We start from the raw sequence: 20,187 nt of genomic DNA on the forward strand, positions 1-20,187 counted from the left end.
GGGCAGGCCTAACACAAACACTACATTATGTAAAAGGTTTGATGCTGGAACAAAATGAGGCACTGCCACAATCATTGAATAATTAACAAAAGGAGGTCTACTTTGCCTAAACACAGCAAGGGTATGAACCAAGGATGCAGTGACATTCAACTTCTTTGTAAGTGTCCCAAAACATCTCCATACGGAAATATATTTGGTCATTAGGGCAAAGTGTGATGACTCTCCTAGTCTCATATCTGCCAAGTCAAAGGGCCCCCATTTCCATGGGGGTGGCACTTTGATGCCATTAGTCAAGGGTATGTATAAAAGTATCATCCTGGCACATCCAGGATGGACTGTTGTACAGGTTCTTAGATCTGCTTTTCCAAAAAGAAAGCAACTTTCGATGGGATGAACAATCACTTTAATCAAGCCATATATACCATTCACTTAGTTCAGGGGAAATATTCAGCATCCTGAACTTCAGAAAAATAAAGATCAACAGATAGGGCTTCTAATTGCCTGACCATAAGTAATACATACGTCATAGATCAACAGACAGATCCAAATGTCTGACCATACATACATAGTTGCCAGAGAGAGAAACACCAATATATGTGTTTTTTAAGGGGTGGTGGAGAGCCTTAGCAACTGCCCAGAGTCTCATCTGGCCAAACAAAACACTTCCCATGAGTAAGCCCCAAAGTAAAAACCTTACCTCAGAGTATATACACTTTTCAGAGCCAGAAGGCATCACAACCCTTGAGAACCAAAGCCTCATTAACAAAAGTTATGAATACAAATCTCCCCTAAACAAATGCCCCTTAATGGGCAGGTCTGTTAATGGGTGGGGAAGATCTTTCATCTCATTAGCATTACAGTATGCTGGGCTCAAACCAGGGAGGGACAATTATTCAATTCCCAATATGAGCATTATGTCTTGGAATCAGGGAAAGCTACAAATTAGGATTTGATATACTTTTGTGATTGTTTAGACTCTACACTTAAGAAAGTGAGAAAATGTCAATAATGCAGATTAAATATGAAAGTATGTCTCATATATTTTCCCCACAAAGTACCAGTTGTTAAACATTTACAAACATAGTCCTTGCCCTTAGGTGACCAGGAAGCTTGGTCTAAGGAGATGGCCAGTCAAGACACTGGATACTTTATTGTGTTTTAGGGAAAATTAATCCATATGGAGGGGAAACTGGGAATCCTGGTCTTATCGTAGTCTTGCTACTAATTGAGTAAACAGAATATGAATAGCATTGTTTTAAACTTCCTCACTTGTTCCTGAGGATTAAATGTTACTTTTAGTGCTTTTTATCCATTTGCCATTTGGTCAGTAGAACAAAATGCATTAAATGGGAGTAAAAAATGATAGAGTGCTGCATTAAAGTTCTCTTCTATTTAACATTTGGGGCAGTGCACTTTTTGCTTGTTTATTATTTAGAAGCTCTTCAAGAATATATTACCAAGAGAAAGAAAATTAGCATAAAGCACAATAAGTTATTCATGATTTTTTCTTTTCATTCATGAGAGCTTAATTGCTGAGCTATATCTATTATTTCATCTCTCCCTAAATATGCCCTTCACTGATAGAGATCACATACCTTCCAGCCCTAATCATGCTTGATTTTTGCTTATTTTCTCCTATAAGAACTCCATGGAGAATCTACTCGACATATTGAAAGCTTCCATTTGTTTCTTTTTGCATCTTAAAGATACCCACGTAGCTAATACTTTGTAATGGCAAGTAAAATTAGGATCTTTCGCTGTTTTTGTTTTAGTGTAATTAAGTGCCTGATTGAATCTTGCCTTTGTCAATTAAGAGTCTTTAATAGGAGTAAAATGCAGAAGCAAGAATTTCTTTAACAAGAAATAGTATATGTATTTGTATTGTTAATGTGATTAAAGATCTTCCCTACCCATTAATGGGCCTGCCTATTAAGGGGAGTTTGATTAGGGAAGATTTGCAGGAATACCACAGCTTTCATTACTGAGGCACTGGCTCTCAAGGGTTGAGTTTCCCTCTGACTCTAAAAAAGGTATAAATACTCTAAGGGTGAGGTTTTACTTTGGGGCTTAGTTTTTGCCAGAATTTTTGAATGTCATATGAGAACTCTGGGAAGCTGCTAAGGACCCCCACCCCCACCACAGCCTTGAGAACCCAGATGTCATGCTTCCCTATCTGATAACTATGGTCAGGCAATTGGAACCCAACTGTCTGTTGAATTCAGACAGAGGAAGACATGTCTGTTGATCTTTTGATTTTTCTGTATTTTCTTTGAAATTCAGGGTGCTGACTCTCTGAACTTAGTGGGTAAAGGAATGATACATGTGCTTGATTGAAGTGATTGTTAACCCCTTGAAAGCTATTTTACTTTTATGAATGCAAATCTAAGAACCTGTGAAAACAGCCCTCCCCATATATGTTGAGGTGCTTACTGATACATATTTGGACTGCTTATCTATTGGATCTCATACTATATGGCCATGAATTTCCTTGCTGATGTCTTTTCTGCCAGTTAGGATCATGATAGTCAAACCAAGTCAACTAATATTTATTAAATGCTTACTCCGTACCAGGCTAAGTAACTGAAAATAAAAAGAAAGTAAAAAATTAAGTGTCTCCTCTCAAGGGGCAACCAGTATGGAAAAGAATGAGAGAGTGAGGGACTGAGAATGATTTCAGGGGTTAGAGACTGTGTAGCTGGAAGGATAGGGGTATCCCTGGCAGTAATAGGAAAGTCAGGAAGAGGAAAGGGATTGGGAAAAGGTCACATTATAACATTCTCTTTCCAGATGTTGTCAGCTAAGGTGTCACCAAAAGTAAGTAGAGCTTCAGTAGATAGAGATAGTGAAGATGGAGGCAAACGTAGGGCTTTTGAAGGTGCCTCTACTTTAGATTCTACAACTGCAACCAGTCAGAGGCTACTTAATCATTATATGCTTAGCAGATCACAACCAGTCAAAAAATGCCTAAGTAGGCTCTATATGGGGAGTTTCATCAGTGGTACTCTGGATGTGTTCATGGGGACTGGTATCGTTTTTCAGGTCCTTGTATGACAGAGGCAGAACACATTATAGACATTACCTAGTACAAATCAAAAGTCATTTCTGACAATAACCTGTATCAACTATCACATTGCTCTTTAGGTCAAAATAAAAGAAAAATTGTAGAATTTAAGTATGAGATTTGAAATGGTGTTATGGGTTACCATTATCTCTTGCTTTCAAAACCATAATTATAGATGAAGATAGATCAATGTCCCTCTCTCCAACTAGAGCAGCTAGGTGGCAACATGGACTGAGTGCTGGGACTAGAGTCAGGAAGACTCCTCTTTCATGAGTTCAAATATGACTTCAAACACTTATTAGCTGTGTGACGTGGGAAAGTCACTTAACCCTTCTTGCCTTAGTTCTTCAATCTGTAAAATGAGCTGGAGAAGGAAATGGCAAACCATTCCAGTATCTTTGCCAAGAAAACCTATTATGCTCAGGTATAGAAAGAATTGTATTAGCTACTAGGCATACAAAAAATTAATACCCCACCTTCAAGGACCTCACATTCTACTAGAATGATATAATATCTGTACAAATAAGTAAATACAAGATAACACGATGAGAAAGAAAAAACTTAAAACTAGAGGATCAGGAAATATTTTGAGTATAAGATCTCACTTGATTGAGCCTTGAAGGAAATTGAGGATTCTAAGAAATAGATAGGAGAAAGATGTGCATTCTAGATCACTCAGTCAATAAACATTTATTGTTTACCCAGGAATTGAGTTGTGTTAACATGTCATAAACAGACCATGCAATGTTGAGACCAAGTTAAATCTTGGAAGACAGCTCACCTCCCAAGTAAGTATAACACGCCTACCATCCACCACAATATACTTTTTCTTCTCCGATGGGATCTTGTTATTTTTACCATTTATTTATACCTCTGAATCCTCCTTCTTGTTAGGAACATTCTCAGCATTCTAAAGGTGAACTATCTCATGATCAAGTCATCTTGCTTATCCTACTCTAATTATAGCCTGGGGGACAAATTGTAGTATGTGATATTCTTTTTTGACTTGGCTGCAGTTGCAGTCTAGGTGGATGTTCTAATGCTTTCAGGGGAAGCTCTAATTACTGCCAGACTGGCAGCATCAATAGCCACAATAGTGCTTTCTTTCTTTGTTTCTTTCCTTCCTTCCTTTCTTTCCTCCTTTCTTTTTTCCTTTCTTTCTTTCTTCTTTTCTTTCCTTCTTTCTTTCTTTCTTTCTTCCTTCCTTTCTTTTTCTCCGATACAGCCTAGAATGGACCAGGTTTAGTAGGGTTTGAGTGGGATAAGTTCCCAACTTTATTTACCACAGTGGGGTAATAACAGGCAGACAGAAAGGTAGTGGTAATGGATATACAGAAACTTAGAGGAACTGAAAAGCCCGGAGAAAGAAACTGTGTCAAACTTATTGGCTCATGGTTTGGGGTGATAATAATTTAATAGCTAGTATTTACGTATTTTTTTTCTGATTGGCCAAGATTTTGGATTAGACTTCTTACTCACAACAACCCTGTGAAATCTGTGCTCATTTTATTGCAAATTTTGGATGAGAAAATTGAGGCCCAGAGAGACTAAGTGACTTGAGGATTGGAATTCTGGTCTTGATTTCAAATCCAGCCCTCCATCCATGGCATCACTCAGTTGCCTATGGTAAAGTAATTTGGAAGTCAGTATCAGGGGAACTTGAGCCAGGAGTATGATCATAAGCTTAACATAAAGATTCTTCAACCAATAGGCATGTTGAGAAAAAAAAAATCAGAGGACAAGAATGAAGAAGCTAAAATTAAAGAAAAGCCTAGGAGTTAGGAGTGCCAATGTCTAATGTAAACAAATCCGGGTCTTTTGACTCCAGGTCTCAAGCTAAGTATCAACTAATGCTGCTTACTAGTTACATTATCCTGGAGAACACTTCCTCTCTCTCTGAGCATTAATTTTTCCCATCTATAAAATAAGGATATTGGAGAAGAGAATCTTCAAGATCATGCCCAGAGATACCAATAGTGTATTGTTGAACATCGCTGAAGTTAGTTTTCAAAAGGCCTAGTTTGAATTTTATCTCTGACACTTAATAGCTGCACAACCTTTGTAAGTTGCTGAGTCTCCCTTACATCAGTGGTAAAACTGATATAATCATAACTTTAGCACCCATCTCACATGACTGTTGTGAGGTTCAGATGACATAATATATGCAAAGCGATCTGGAAACTTTAAGGTGCTATGTAAATTTCAGCTGTTATTATTTAAAGCCTCTTACAGTCCTGACATTCCACAATTCTGTGAGGTTAGAAACATGATTTCTCACAGGACATCAAATTATGCCAACAGACACTTCCTTTAAACAAGTAATCCAAAGCTTTCCAGAAAGCCTAACTTGAATGATGTGGAATCCTTGATCCTTAAAGTCACCTAGCTCATCAGGTTTCTCCTTATTCTCAGGAATTCTCCATGTGGGATTTGGGAGGAACTCCTCTGTCTTCAGGTTGACTAGGGACTCTTGTTGGGTCATAATTGGTAAGACTCAAAAAATAAAAGCCAATGTTATCTTGGACTGCACAGAGTGACATAGATTCCAGGAATAAAGAAGCGACAGAGCCTTAGTATTGTGTCCTGGCCAGACCACATTTTGAGTATTATATTCAGTTCTGAGTATCACTTTTTGAAAAGGAATTATTAAACTGAAGAATAGCCAGAGGAAAGTCACCAGAATAACAAAGGGCTTTAAGTATCTGCCTTAGGGGAACTGGTTGAAGGAACTGGAGATGTTTAGCCTAGAGGAAAGTAGTTTTATTTAAATATCTGGAAGACCTTTATATGGAAGGATTATATTTAACCACCAGGCAGAATCAAAAGGAAAGGGTGAAAGTTGGAAGGAGGCAAATTTAGGTTTGAGATCAGGAAAATTTTCCTAACCGCTAGAGCTCTCCATAACAGGGAATGGGTTGGCCAAAAGGTAGTGGATTCCCTCTCATTGATGGTCCTCAAGTAGAGGCTGGAATTTGGGGGTATGTTAAAGTGAGCACTGTATACTTTTTCAGGTATAAATTGAACTGACTTCTCAGGACTCTTCTATCTTTAAAGTTATACAATCCTCTGATAGGTTTCCTGAGCCTTCAATATCTTCAGTGATGTCCTGGGTGCAGGGCCAGAGGAAATGGTAGGAGCTTTGCTTGGGCTCTGATACTATGTTAGTAAGTATTTATAATGTGCCTACTATCAGGCCTTGGCTTGGTGTTAGGATACAAGTACAAATGTAAAACAGTGTACGTATTCTATTAATATAAAAAGAAAAAAAAAGATGGACAAACTGTGTTAGTGGGGAATTTTCATTGTAAGCCATGGTCCAGAACACCAAAACTGGGAACAAAACAGCAGTGAGTATTTTTTTCTTTCCCTTTATCCTGAAAGTAGTGTATTTAGGAGAGATAAGCTGTCAGGCTTATAGTCAGTAAATGTAAATATCTTTTCTATAAATTGGTTATGCTCTCCAATTGGCAAGATATACTTAGGAATGATTTTCTTTCTCACAGATGTATATATGGTAAGTATTTGAACCTCTCGGGTGCATAAAACAGGGAATCATTCATTCTAGAATTCTAGTGGGGAGACTATCTAGAGTAACTGACTGAACATTCACTGTGATTGCTTGTTATTCTACAACTTGGATGATGGAAGTGTTGAGGGCTAGCATTTCAATCCTCCAGTGCATCCAAGATCTTATCAGTATGGGTACAGTCCCCATTCATAAAAATTATGATCCATGCTGCATTCTTATTCAGTGCAAATTTATTATATGTTCTCAGGTAAATTCTTAAGGAGATAATCTTTCTAGAAGCCTTCATATAGTTAACTCTCTCTCTCTCTCTCTCTCTCTCTCTCTCTCTCTTTCTCCCTCTCCCCCTCTCTTTCCTTCATTAATATCTCTGAAATACTTAGGTTGTTCATTTTCTACCCTTCTCCTCCCCTCCCCCACATTCTTAGTGTTTGACTAACCCACCTCCTTTTTTCAAATATTTACTAAATGGTACACCAGTTTCCACTGCTTGCTTAAGTTTCCACTGGAAATATGGTGATGACTCCATCTCCTACCACGTAAGATCTGTTAAAACCTTGTATTTCCTTGTTTGTTTTAAGTCACAGCTCAAGGTCATCTACCTTTTGAAAAACTTGCTTCTCTTATTAAGATGTTATTGACACAAACATTCAGTTAGAACCATTATGTCATAGGATCAGAAATTTGAATATGAAAGGGACCTTTGCGATCAACAATAATCAGGCAGTTAGTCATAGTGGGAGGAGACATTAGAGCTAGCTCATCTGGTTTAAATATTCCCTTGTTTCACCAATGAGAAACTAAGGCTCTATGCAATTAATTGAATTGCCCTGGAAGGGCCAAATCCTCTGATTTCAGGTTCAGGGCTTTTGCTACCATGACAGACTGTCTAGTATGAGTCATTGGAGCACAAAATCTGGTAGGTTCTATCAAAATGGAAAACTTTCTGGTGCAGGCATGGCAGTAGGCTGAGTCCATCATGAGGCCTACCAGAAGGTTGGCTATCACGTGGTTAATGTTTTTGATCACAGCAATTTATGAGATAATCTATTGGCCTGTGTAGGGATCATCCTGTAATGGGTGTATGGCATTCCTCATTCTTAACTTTCCAAATTATAACCCTACACAAGAAGTAAGCCACCTATTTTCTTTCTCTAGGCTTGCTTCCTCACCCCAACCTGCTTTCAAAGTGGCAGGAGTGGGTTCCTGGAGAGTTACCAGCCCACAATGACACTTAATTTATCTCAGGGTCTTAAGGGTAACCTGATGTGAGGGAATAAACCCCTGCTACTCATCACTCTATCTCTTGAGCCTGCCTTGTTGTGCTTCTATTTATACAAAGTTAGTCATTCACACTCATGATGCCATTAGACTGAAACCTAATCATTTAGTTATCGAGAAGTAAAAACAACAAAGTAAAGCAATATACTACAAATACCCAACATAAGCAAATGCAGAAATAATCAATACATCACAGCCCACATATGAACCTAGGTTTATCAGTATCTATGAAAGAAGTTTTCCACATACTTACAGAAACCTGGCATGGAGACACATGTATGAAGAAAAACTATGAGCTCCACGTAACTCACAGCTCTGTACTGAAGGTTTGATATCATTGGTCCATTCAAGGACATCTATGCCGCATGAAATTTCTTTTCTGCTAACCACTTCCCTGTTGGTTCTCACCATTCTACTACTGGGCAAATCCTCTGAAACTGATGAAGCAGTGACAATGTTTTAAACTCAGTTACCCTTAAAAGGGAGTTTGGAAAATATTATGCTATTGTGTTGATTCCTATAAGCCAAAGAAACACAAAGTTCCTCAGGCTGTCAAATGTGATAATATTCCTAAAGCACTTACCATAGTGCCTGGCACACAGTACATATGCACTGTATAAATGCTTATTCCTTTCTCCTTCTCACACCCCTTAGCAATGCAGAAAAGCTAAGCCAGCTCTTCACTCGCTAGGACTATGTGATGTCCAATCTGCTTTCAGCAAGCCATTTGATGACACATCAGCTGCAAAGGCTATTTCCCTTTTTAAACAGAGGAGGCAGCAGAGAGCAAGTATACCTCAGAAGTATCACCTCTCTCACACTCTAGTTAGCAACAAAACTCAATTTTGCTGCCTTCTATTGAGATTCAGTCTTTCTCTCGACAATCAAGAGCTAACAACTGAATGAAGCTTTGTGTTCAGATGACTTGCTCTCTTGCTGTCTTTTCCTTCTCAGATGGCTTTTTTCCCCTCCCGGCCTCAATTCACCTCTTCCTTTAATTCCTGACCACCCCAGCCAGATTGTTTTCAGTGGCTAATACAAATACCTCCTGGTACTTTGATATTTATCTTTCCCATATAATATTAATAATATAAAATTTCCATTTTCTGAGAGTATAAAACCAACATGCTTTGTTTAATAATGCAAGAGTCTTCAAGCTGTCGCTTGATTCATTATTTTATGTTTTAAATTCTTAAGACAAAAAACAGTTACATGCAAATGAGAATGAAGGCCTGTGATACCCTTCATACCCAGGCAGTTTCTGCCCTCAGGGAGCTAACCTTCTAATAGAGGAGACGACGTGCAAACAACTCTGCATATACAAGTTATATCTTGCTTACTAGGTGCCAGACGCTATGCTAAATGCCAGAGATACAAAGAAAAGCAAAAACGGTCCCTGTCCAAAAGGAGCTCCCATTCTAACGGGAATGACAACATGCAAAAAACTATGTACAGGCAAAATTATGTGTGGAGTAAATTGGAGACAATCTTTAAAAGAAGCTAGTCAGCTGAGTGATATATAGCTCAATCAATCCTGACTTTTTGGATTCAGCATTTAGTTTCATTGACCAAATTTCTAGGTTACTTCAAGGAGAATGTATTCTGATGGCCAAATATACAAATCATGGGAGGCATGAGCCAGATATGTCTTTGGCTAAATTGAAAGCTAAGAAATTTATTTAATACATTGAGGGGGACCTGGAAAAAGTCTCTTGCAGAAGGTGAGATTTTAGCTGGGACTTAAAGGAAACCAGGGAGACCAAAAAGCACGGTGAGGAGGGAGAGAATTCCTGACATGAGGGATAGCCAGTGAAAATACACACAGGAGACAGAATAGGCCAGAGCCACTGGATCATAGAATACATGGAGGACAGTAAAGTCCTCCAGTAAGAAGACTGGAAATGTAGAAAGGGCCTAGGTTGTAAAGAGTTTTAAAAGTTAAACATTTGATCCTGGAGGTCATAGGGAACACTACAATTTGTTGAGAAGGAAGGTGACATGTTCCTAGTCTTAAGGAACATCACTTTGGCAGTTGAGTGAAAGATGGACAGGAATGGGAGAGGTGGGTTGGAAGTAAGGAGACCAACCAGGCTAGTTCTGTAGTCCACAAGTAAAGTGATGAGGACCAGCACCTGGATCAGAGCTATACAATGTATAATGTTAAGTCAATAAAACAAAGTGAACTTGATCATAATCCTCTGTAAATAAAATCTACTCATGTAAAATCCTTATACTTAACTCAAATATGTATCCCTTTGGGATTGTTATGTTTTTAGTAAAGAAGTTTGGAGGACTTGGCTTCCCTGAGAATCCCCAATATATTAATATCAGTTCCTCAGGTTGATGGCAAATAACTCTATTACTTATGAGATGTTTTGAAATAAGAGTTCTCAATTTGAGAATCATCTGGCCCCAAAATTATTTTAGCCACATCAAGGCAGGAAAACTAGTCAATTGAGTTGACTTTATATAGCTCATGCTGATTTTCTGCATTCAACACTTAGTTTCATGGACCATATTTCTAAGATAATTCAAAGAGAATGTTTTCTGATAGCCAAGCATCCAAATTGTTAGGTGCTTGAGCCAGATATTTCCTTGGCTAAATTGAAAGTTAAGGAATTTAATTAACACTAAGGAGGAATCCACCCTGGTTCTACCTTAAGTTACTGATCATCTGGGACAAAAACTGCCTTAAAGCCAGAGGCAAAAAGTAAATGGCCTAGGGCCCTCTTTCATGGAATCTATTACCAAGACTCGTGCAACAGCATCTGTTACAAGGTGGACCCCTTGGCTTGCTTCCTCTGGATTTCTAGCCAGGGAGCAGAGAAAGGTTAGCTCCCCTTGACATTTGGATGAGAGCATCTTCTTGAAAAAGAAAACATATTGTTAATTTCAAGTCAAGCATATAGCCTAGGAGGAAAAAGATCTTTATTGGTTGTGTGATTATCTCCAAGTGGATATTGCATTCTATGCAGGTAAGGGGTCTTTTCTAATAAGCTGCATACTTAGGTGTATGTGTGTAGACACACATAATACATATATATGTGCAATATACACATATACATGTATACATGTGAATGTGTGGATACATTATATATGTGTTTATATAATGTGCACATGTATGTGCACATTAATGTGCACATGTGTATATGTGTGTGTATATTTTTATATATATGTGTATATTCATACATACATGAATATCATCTTGTCATCTTTCCCTATAGGCAAGAAAGAGATGGAACACTTCCTGAGATGACACAGACCTGAGGGAAGACAGAGAAGCAGTTGCATTGTAGGCATCCTCAGGCTTTATTTACAGGATCCACTTTGGGAAAGTGACAGTTATTGAATTTTATGATTCACATTTCCTTGAATTACATTTCCTATAGTAGTTTGCCAAAATTTTGGATAGCATGTACTCTTTAAAATGAAAGCTCTGTGGTTTAGATAATGATAAAAAGTCATAACTCACATTTATAAGGCATTTTGAGATTTGCAAAATGTTTTCTTCACAACATCCCTTTGAAGCATTTGGTATAACTTATTTTATTAGCCTCATCTGACATTGGGGGAAACTGAGGATTGGAGAAATTAAGTGATATCTTCAGTCACATAAGTGTGTGTAAAAACTGAGACTGGAACCTAGATTTTCAGACATATATAAATAAGAACAGTGAAAGCAGACACTGTAAATAACTTAATATGAGGCATTGTATACAATGACTGCTAGGTAATGCCTTTGGTTTATTCTCCCTTTTCTATCCTCAAAGTGCCCTGCATTCCTTGAGGTCTTGTTATAGGCTTTTTTTAATTTCTCTCTTTACCTTCTCTCTCAGAGATTTCATTTTCTTCCAAAGATTCATTTGTCACCTTTGTGTGCATGTCCTTGGAATCTATATACTAAATGTTACCTCTCATGTGAACCTCTAGTTCTGAATCTCCAACAGCTTGTTAGACTACTCTCCTTGACTGGCAATTCAAACCAAGCTTGTCCAAACCTGAAGACATTACCTGCTGACCTAAATCTGTCCTTCTTCCCAGGGTCCCTATTTCAGTTGAAGTTAACTCTATCCACTAAATTATTCAGGTTCAAAACTTTAGGGTCTTGATTCTTGCCTCTTTCTCATCCCATATCAATCACCTGTCAATTAGTCATTAATCAAACTCTTTACCATGTTTTGTACCCATCTCCTTCTCTCTTTATGTCCCCATGCTTAGTCTTTTCCCTCTCTAACCCATCCCTCACATAACTCTTAAAATAATCTTTCCATTGTATAGGTCTCACCATGTCTCTTCCCTGCTCAAAAACCTTTGATGACTCTCTCTTCCTTGTAGCCCAACAATGAAAGGCATATATAATCTAGCTCTAATTTACTTTTGCAGACTTCTCTCATATTACACATAGAATCCCAGAATGTCAGAGCAGAGAGAAGCATTAACAGAGAATAATATGACTCGAAGGGAAAGTTACAGGTTGGTATAATGGAAAGAAAGCTGATTCAATGTGAGGAACATAAGATAACAGACTTGGAAATCATCTATGCCCACCTATTCATTTTATATATAATGAAACTGAGACCCAGAAAAGTTGATTGACTTGCCCTAAGACGCAAAGCAAATTATTCATAGAACCTGAATTTACAGACTTATCCATACCTGTATCCATACCTGTATCCATACCTGTATTTGGCCAAATCATTCAACCTCTCTTGACCTTAGTTTCATTATTTCTAAAATAAGGGGATCAGACTAAATGATTTCTATGTCTGGGATCCTATAATACAGACTTTTAATCTTGTACTCATTCCACTGTACTAGCCTGAAATCTTCCTTTGGGTAAGCCTCCAGGTTAGCCAAACAAAATCCTTGCTAACTGTTATCCCAAATTAGACATGCTGTTTCCTGCCTCTGTGATTTTGCTGAAAGTTAGCCCCTGTGCCTATAATGCATTTCCTTTTCTTCAAAATTATTTTCATTCAAGATTCAGCATATAGTCCACCTCCTTTGTGAAGACTGCCCTGACTTCCCAAGCTGAATGTGTTTTCTTACTCCTCACATACTTTCTCTGGCACCCACTTTTGTCACCATCACACTTCACCTTGTGTGTATTTATTTGTGCCATATCCTATTGAGAGACTGTCAAAAACTGCCTTCTTTTTTTTCTCTTTGACTTAACCAGTGTCTGGTACAATTTCTTGCAGGTAGTAGCTCCTGGGTAAACATTTGTTTATTTGAATGATGGTGGTGATGAAAGTTTAATGTAATGTGATCTCATGAGATGTTTCCTCTTGTTTTCTTTGAATAAATTAAGAAAAAGTGTGAGTGGTGAGTGATGAGGGATCAGAAATGTTATGAGCAATACAGTACTTCTTAACTAAATAACAATCTCATTGATCTTTGGATTCATCAAAATATCTCAAAAAGGTAAAGAAATTTCTGTATATGTAGTAATAGTACCCAAAGTCTTCAGTGTCATAGGCAATGGTTTCTGTTAATTTGGTAGAAAAGCCAAAGAATAATTAATTCTGGGTGTGAATCATCCTCTGAGGGGAAAAAATAAGAACTGAAGGGAGAATCATGGGTAATTTTCAGCACTGAGACACCACAAACAGGAAAGCATATTTGAAAATATTCAGAAATATCATCAGCAATTCATAATAGTGCAACATTGTAGAGAAGGCAAAACAAGTTTTAAAAAAAAAAATACACTTTTCTGTGAGTATCCAGAGGAATATTTTAAATCTCTTTTACTACTAAGTATGAAGTTTTTCTCCTGAGACTAGTTAGTGTTCTGCTGCAGTTTCTAGTTGTGCTTTTCAATCACACCACAATTTCAAGGGAAGCCAAGTGACGACTAATGTCTTCAGGGGATAAACAGCATTATCTCATTTATTACCTTATTTTTCCTGAGATAAAATATAATTTTATTGGGAGGATTGGAAGAGGGAGATAAGAATTAGTTGTCCTGTAAATTTTCTGTGCAGAAATCAAAATCAAAAGGACACTGAGAGATTCATTGTTTTGAGAAAATGCTGGCATTCGAATATTCAGGGTCCTGATGACAAATATACTTTGGGAACTTGACACTAGCTACACCATTGGTGCTGGAAGTTACTTCATTCAAATATATCAGCACTAAATTTACATGGTCCATCACAGGAAAATGAGGTAACATAAAGAAAGGCTGTATTGCAGAGAACTAAGGTTGTGTTCAAATGACTGTAACAGCTGTTTGAGAAGTGAAAAATTCTGTCTGGCTACTCATTGTTTGGTCTCCACAACCAAACAATCAGTTTGATTTTTTTTCTTCAACTTAAAGTATGGCAGATGTTAAGACACAGAGGCCAGTGGTTTAGGGGGAAATGGTCAAGGGAGACTATAGGAAAAAAAACTTTTATTTTTTTCCAGTGGATAAATGTGGGAGAAATCATATGCATTTTTCTCATTAGCTTACAGAGTTTAAATGATTTACAGATGGTTGGCTGAGTGCTTGATATTATACTTACTTATGTACCTGGATTTTTCTCTAACATATCTCAGTAACTGAAGTCTCTCTCTCTCTCTCCTCCTCCTCCTCCGTCTCCCTTCTTCTCTCCCCACCTTTCCCCCACCCCCATCTGTCTCCTTTTCTCTTTCTCTATCTCTCAATAAGTTTGCTTTTTGTTGGGAGGGAAAGAAACAAATAGTGCTGTTATATTAAACCTAACCATAATTAACATGTGACTTCCTATTATCGCTATGACTTTGTCCTGATAAAGATGAAGTGCTTCTAGGTGGTAGTTGATGAAAGGCACTCATTATAGCAACAGTTGTATACTGAAGTTAAACTATGAGCTTTAAAAAAAAAAAAAGACTGCTTTTTTTAAAAGCCTCTTTACCCATACACAAATATAAATCAAAATCCCAAGAAATCAGCAGCTCATACTGGATCCAGTGACAGAGGGTTTCCTTAACTGGATCATCCTTGCTAGATTTAGCCTTTTGTTATCCTGGTAGGCATTTTGCATGTTTTATCCTTGTACCTTAATTGGGAATCCTCACTGTCTTCCATAGCTGTTGTCCTTGTGCTTTGACCCTTATAGTCTGGAGTCATCCTCACCAGAAGGTTCTAACAATGAGAAAGCCTGACTGCAGAACATAGGTCTCCGGGAAGGTTTTACTGGCTATTCTATAAAGTTAATTTATATGCATTTGGGCAGATGTTCTTCATTTAGTGTGCAATGTTGGCAGTATATAAGACTTTTCAGGAGTAGTACTGCAAGAGTGCATGCTTTAAAAAATAGTTTGCCTTTTCCACTTGAATTGGCCCTATTTTTCCTTTCTTGATAAAAACAGAAGTTGTAGAAAATGCTCTATCACTATGTGTAAATACTCTCATCTTACATATAGTTCAAACCTCCTTTATAATTTAATTCTGTAAATTCATAGATCATGGATAGTCTGAATTTTAATGGGTTTCTAGATTTTTGACATTCAGAAATTAAGCTTGAAATAAGCAGATTTTGTATACTTTTGCTTTCTCAAATGGCTTGCTTGATTTTTTTTATGGTAGTCTTTCAAAATGACCTGCTATAAATTCTCAGATAGTAATATAATACTAAATAGTTCATTAATTAGGCAGCTTACATTGGATGGAAGCATTGGAGATTTAGGGGAAGGTTTGGTTCTGCCAAGAAGAAGAGATTCTGAAAAAAAGATGCATCAGTTACTAGCTAAGGACCTTAACTGGGTATGACCATTAACAAATTCATTAATTAGGATTGTTTATACCACTGTTATAAAAGATAATCTTATATAGGTTTAACCTCTAGTCACTTTAGTTTAAAAATATGGTAGCCCAAGGACTGACGAACTTGAATTTCATAAATATACCTGAATTTTGACTTTTTTATAATGCCTAACAATGGTCTTATTTCATTGTTTTTAAGATACTAGGGTTTCTTTCTCATCAAGGCATAAGCTCTTAAGCTAATAAAATCTTATACTCATGTAGCATTTTATACTTTTCCAATTAACTTTCATAAGTGTTCATTTCATTTATCTCATCTTTCAAAAAGCCTGTGAGTTATGCAGGCTAGTTATTTATTATTCCAGATTTACAGGTGAAAAAAATTGAAGCACACAATTTGCATTAATTTGCTCGAGATCCTATAGCTAGTTATTAGTAGAGCTGGTTTTAAAATGCAGGTCTCCTGAAACATAAATTGATAATTGAGTCTTTAAATCACATTGCCCTATGATTTTTTTTTTTTTTGATACTTTCACAGATCTATAATCTCATTGATATGGGCTGTTCTTTCAGAGATGCAGCTTTGCATCCCAGACACACTTCTCACCTTGATTTTGGAAGATTTCTTTTATATCTGTTTATATTTGGGGGATACTAAAGAAACACTGATGTGTTCATTGATTTTCCCTCTCTGTAACAGTATGACTGACTCACCTTCCTTACTGTACATAAGTTCTTACCATGATATTTTTCATGCCACAGCTCCTGTATACTTCTCCACCAGTCTGATTTTTCAGCCTACACCATGCAGTTTTCTGTTACCCTGTGCATGACCCTCAACTTTAATTCCCTGGAGACTGGTATTTTATGATTCATTGCCATGCAGGATTATCCGAAGAATCCTGATGCATTAAAACATATATTGCAGTTTCCTAAAGGAAATTTAAGTAATTCTTTTATGCCTGCTCAATCGGAGTCTAGCTCAGGGATAGGGAATCTGTGGCTTCTAGGCCACATATGGCCCTCTATGTCCCCATGTGTGACCCTTTGATGGAATCCAAACTTCACAGAACAAATCTCCTTAATAAATGGATTTGTTTTGTAAAGTTTGTATTCCGTCAAAGGGCTGCACTTGGGGACGTAAAAGACCACATGTGGCCTTGAGGCCACAGGTAGCTGACTCACCATCCTCACTACCTATTCCAAGATAGGACTGGATAGCTGACTGACCAGCTCTGGGTCCAACTTCATATTACTTTCTGTACTGGAAGTTTATAACCTCTCTGGAAAGAGATGAGTGGCATTTTTTATTTCAATTATTTTTGATTCATGCATTATTATCATATTGATTAGAATTCTAAAGTTTTTCATAGGTGTTTTTTTTTTCTCTATAGTCATTTTTATTGCACAAATTTTTCTCCTTGTACGTCTCATTTTACAGATATCAGTTCATGATGGTTTTCCCAGTTTCCTCTGATATTGTCCATTCACCCATCATTTATAACACAATAATATCCTATTATATTTATACGCCACAACTTGTTTAGCAATTTCCCAATGAGATACTCTCTTAATTTCTAATTTTTGACTGTTACAATAAGTTACATAAAATAAATATGTAATATTCTACATATAGATTCTTTTCCTTTTTCTTTGATTTCTTGTATCTTGTAGTGGTATAGGGTCAAAATATATGCACAGGTTGGTAACTTTTTGAGAATACTTCTAAATTGCTTTCTAGAATAGTTAGACTAGCTTACAATCCCACCAATAGTGCACCATTAGCATATCTGTTTTCCCACAGTCCATTCTCCCAAAAGGTTGTTTTTTCATCTTTGCCATTTGGTGAAGTGGAACCCAGCAGTTACTTTAATTCACATTTCTCTAATTTTTAGAGATTAAGAGTATTTTTGTATGGTTGTTGATAGCTTGCATTTCTTCCTTTTAAACTACCTGTTCACATCCTTTGATCATTCTTCTATTGGGAAATAGTTCTTAGTCTGAATTATTTCTTTATATATTTTGGAAATGAGACCTTTATCAGAGGAAACTTGTTGTAAATAGTTTTTCCGTCATTTACCTCTTTTCTAATTTTGACTAAATTAGATTTGTTTATGCAAATATACTTTTACAAATTTTTTATATAATCATCCTCACTATTCCGTGGTTCATTATGAATTCTTTCAACATCCACAGATGTGAAAGGTAATTTCTTTCTTGGTTCTCTAATGTAAGATTTGGTATTTGTGTGGTATGTGTGTATACATATGTGTATACGTGTGTATATGTATATATATGCATGTAATTATTTTGAGTTTATCTCAATAATTATATGGTTTATGTCAGACTTCTATCCAGTTTTCTCAGAAGTTTTTTTTTCAATCAAATAGTGAGTCCCTCCCCTAATAACTGGGGTCTTTGGTTTTATCAAGTGCTATACTATTGTTCATTGGTGTCTATATGTTGTATATTTACTCTGTTCCACTTATTAACCTCTCTCTTTTCTTTGACCAGTACCAAATTGTTATCAATGACTACTGCTCTGTAGTACAGTTTGAGATCTAATACTGATAGACTTCCTTCATTACCACTTTTCTTTTTATTAACCTTTATATTCTTATCTTTTTGATCTTTGATATGAATTTTAAAATAATTTTTAGAACTATAAAATATTATTTTGAGAATTTCATTGGTACAGCACTGAATAAGCAAATTAATTTATGTAGTATTGTCATTTTTATTGTATTGGTTCAACCTACCCAATGAGCAATTAGTGTTTCTCTAATGATTTTGGTTCACCTTTATTTCTGCAATTAATGCCTTATTTTTTATAATTAGATTTATATAGCCCCTGAGTAAATCTTGTAACATACACTCCCAAGTATTTTGAAGTTTCTGTAGTTATTTTGAATGATTTTCTGTCTACTTTTGTTGCAGGGGTTTGTATATGTAGATAGATATAGATATGTATATAGAGAGATTTTATATATACATATATATGATATATGTTTATGTACATATGTGTTTTGTGTGTGTATGTGCGTGTGTGTACATCAACCGTTGTTTATATTTTTCTTTCTTCTGTCACATGCCATTGCCAAGAATTCATCAAATTCTGGCTAGGTTACTAATGAAGAACCTTTCTGTGTTAAACTAGGCATAATCTATTATCAAGGATATAATCCAAGTATTTCAAACATCACAGAATCTGTCAGAGCTTCCAATGTACTAATGTAACCTTCTGGAACCTCTGACACTTCCATGCCAAAATGAGGCGTTCACATAAGACTTTGTGAAGAACAAATGATTATCTTTTGCAAAACATAGTTTCAGTCCTCTCAATCAACGGTGGCAAACTTAAACAGAAAAATAAGCCACTAAACCATACATACTAGAGAAGGAAATGACAAACTACTCCAGGATCTTTGCCAAGCAAACCCCGAAAAGGGTTATGAAGAGTCAGACATGACTGAAAAACAATGAAACAATAATGAAACATACATAAGGATCCCTGTGGATATTGACTTAGAAAAAGAAATAATAATGATATCTATGCTCTACTGAATTTTTAATTATTTTTAAAATTTTCCCCAAGTATATTTAATATGATTTGGTTCCCCAGCACTCCACATGTGGGCATATGAAGGCAATTTGCATGTTTGATGACTATAAATAATTTTCCCTTTAATATATCTACATCCATCTATTTGAGGATGCCTGTTTTTTTCCGTAGAATTATTTCATTAGTTCACTCACAACTCTTTATTAAGCACCAGCTGTGTACACAGGATTGTGCTAAGCATTTGAGGAGACACAAAGATAAATGAGACACATTCAGCACCTTGGCTTACTCTTCAGACGGATCCTGTATACAACAGAAATATGCTATAATTAATAAACTTTCCCACCCATTAGTAGGCCACAGGTGGAGTCCATTAAAGAAAGCTTGATTAGGGGAGGCTTGTTTTAGAGAAAGGCCCACATCTTTTGTTAATCTCTAATGAGCCATTGGGTCACAAGGGTCATGATGCCCTCTGGCTCATAAAAGTGTACATATACACTCCGAGGTGAGGTTTTGCTTTGGGACTTACTCTTTGGAAGAAGGTTCATGTACCAGATGAGTCTCTAGGTAGCCATTAAGGAGCTCCCCTTGGCTTTGAAAATGCAGATGGTACTTCTTTCTTTGGTAACACTGTGTGTATGTAATGGTCAGACAGTTGAATCTGTCTGATCTGTGATGTATGTATTACTTATGGTCAGACAGTTAATAGTCCTGTCTGTTGGTCATTATTTCTCTGCTTGTACTTTCTCTGTTGGTATAAGTGATTAAAGAAGATTGCTAGCCCCTCAAAAGTGGCTTTTCTTTTAGACAAGCAGATCTAAGAACCTATGCTAGCAGATCATCCTGGATGTGTTAGGGTGCTTGCTGATAAAGCAAAAAATAAAAATAGGCATATCATTGTCAGAGACTGGGAAAGAAGAAAGGTTTCCAGAAAAAAAGAAAATGGAAGAAGGGTGAACTCTTGTATAATGGCCTCAGTTTTCTCTGTGAAGAAAAAAGGGAAGGTCTGATTCATCTGATACAGAATA

General features: G+C 36.7%; 1 protein-coding gene and 1 long non-coding RNA gene across 4 annotated transcripts in view; both read left to right on the top strand.

The window, feature by feature from the left end:
* FBXL7 (F-box and leucine rich repeat protein 7) overlaps positions 1-20,187 on the top strand; it is a 499,606-nt gene that overhangs the window by 57,120 nt on the left and 422,299 nt on the right. The gene's annotated exons all lie outside the window — the stretch shown is intronic.
* Positions 1-20,187, top strand: part of LOC140501634 (uncharacterized) — a 58,202-nt gene that overhangs the window by 4,560 nt on the left and 33,455 nt on the right. The window contains exon 2 of the long non-coding RNA XR_011966278.1: positions 1-20,187. This exon is cut by the window's right edge and continues 33,455 nt beyond it. This is a non-coding gene — a long non-coding RNA (uncharacterized lncRNA).

This window comes from Notamacropus eugenii, chromosome 4 (genome assembly GCF_028372415.1).
Source record: "Notamacropus eugenii isolate mMacEug1 chromosome 4, mMacEug1.pri_v2, whole genome shotgun sequence".
NCBI lineage: Eukaryota > Metazoa > Chordata > Mammalia > Diprotodontia > Macropodidae > Notamacropus > Notamacropus eugenii.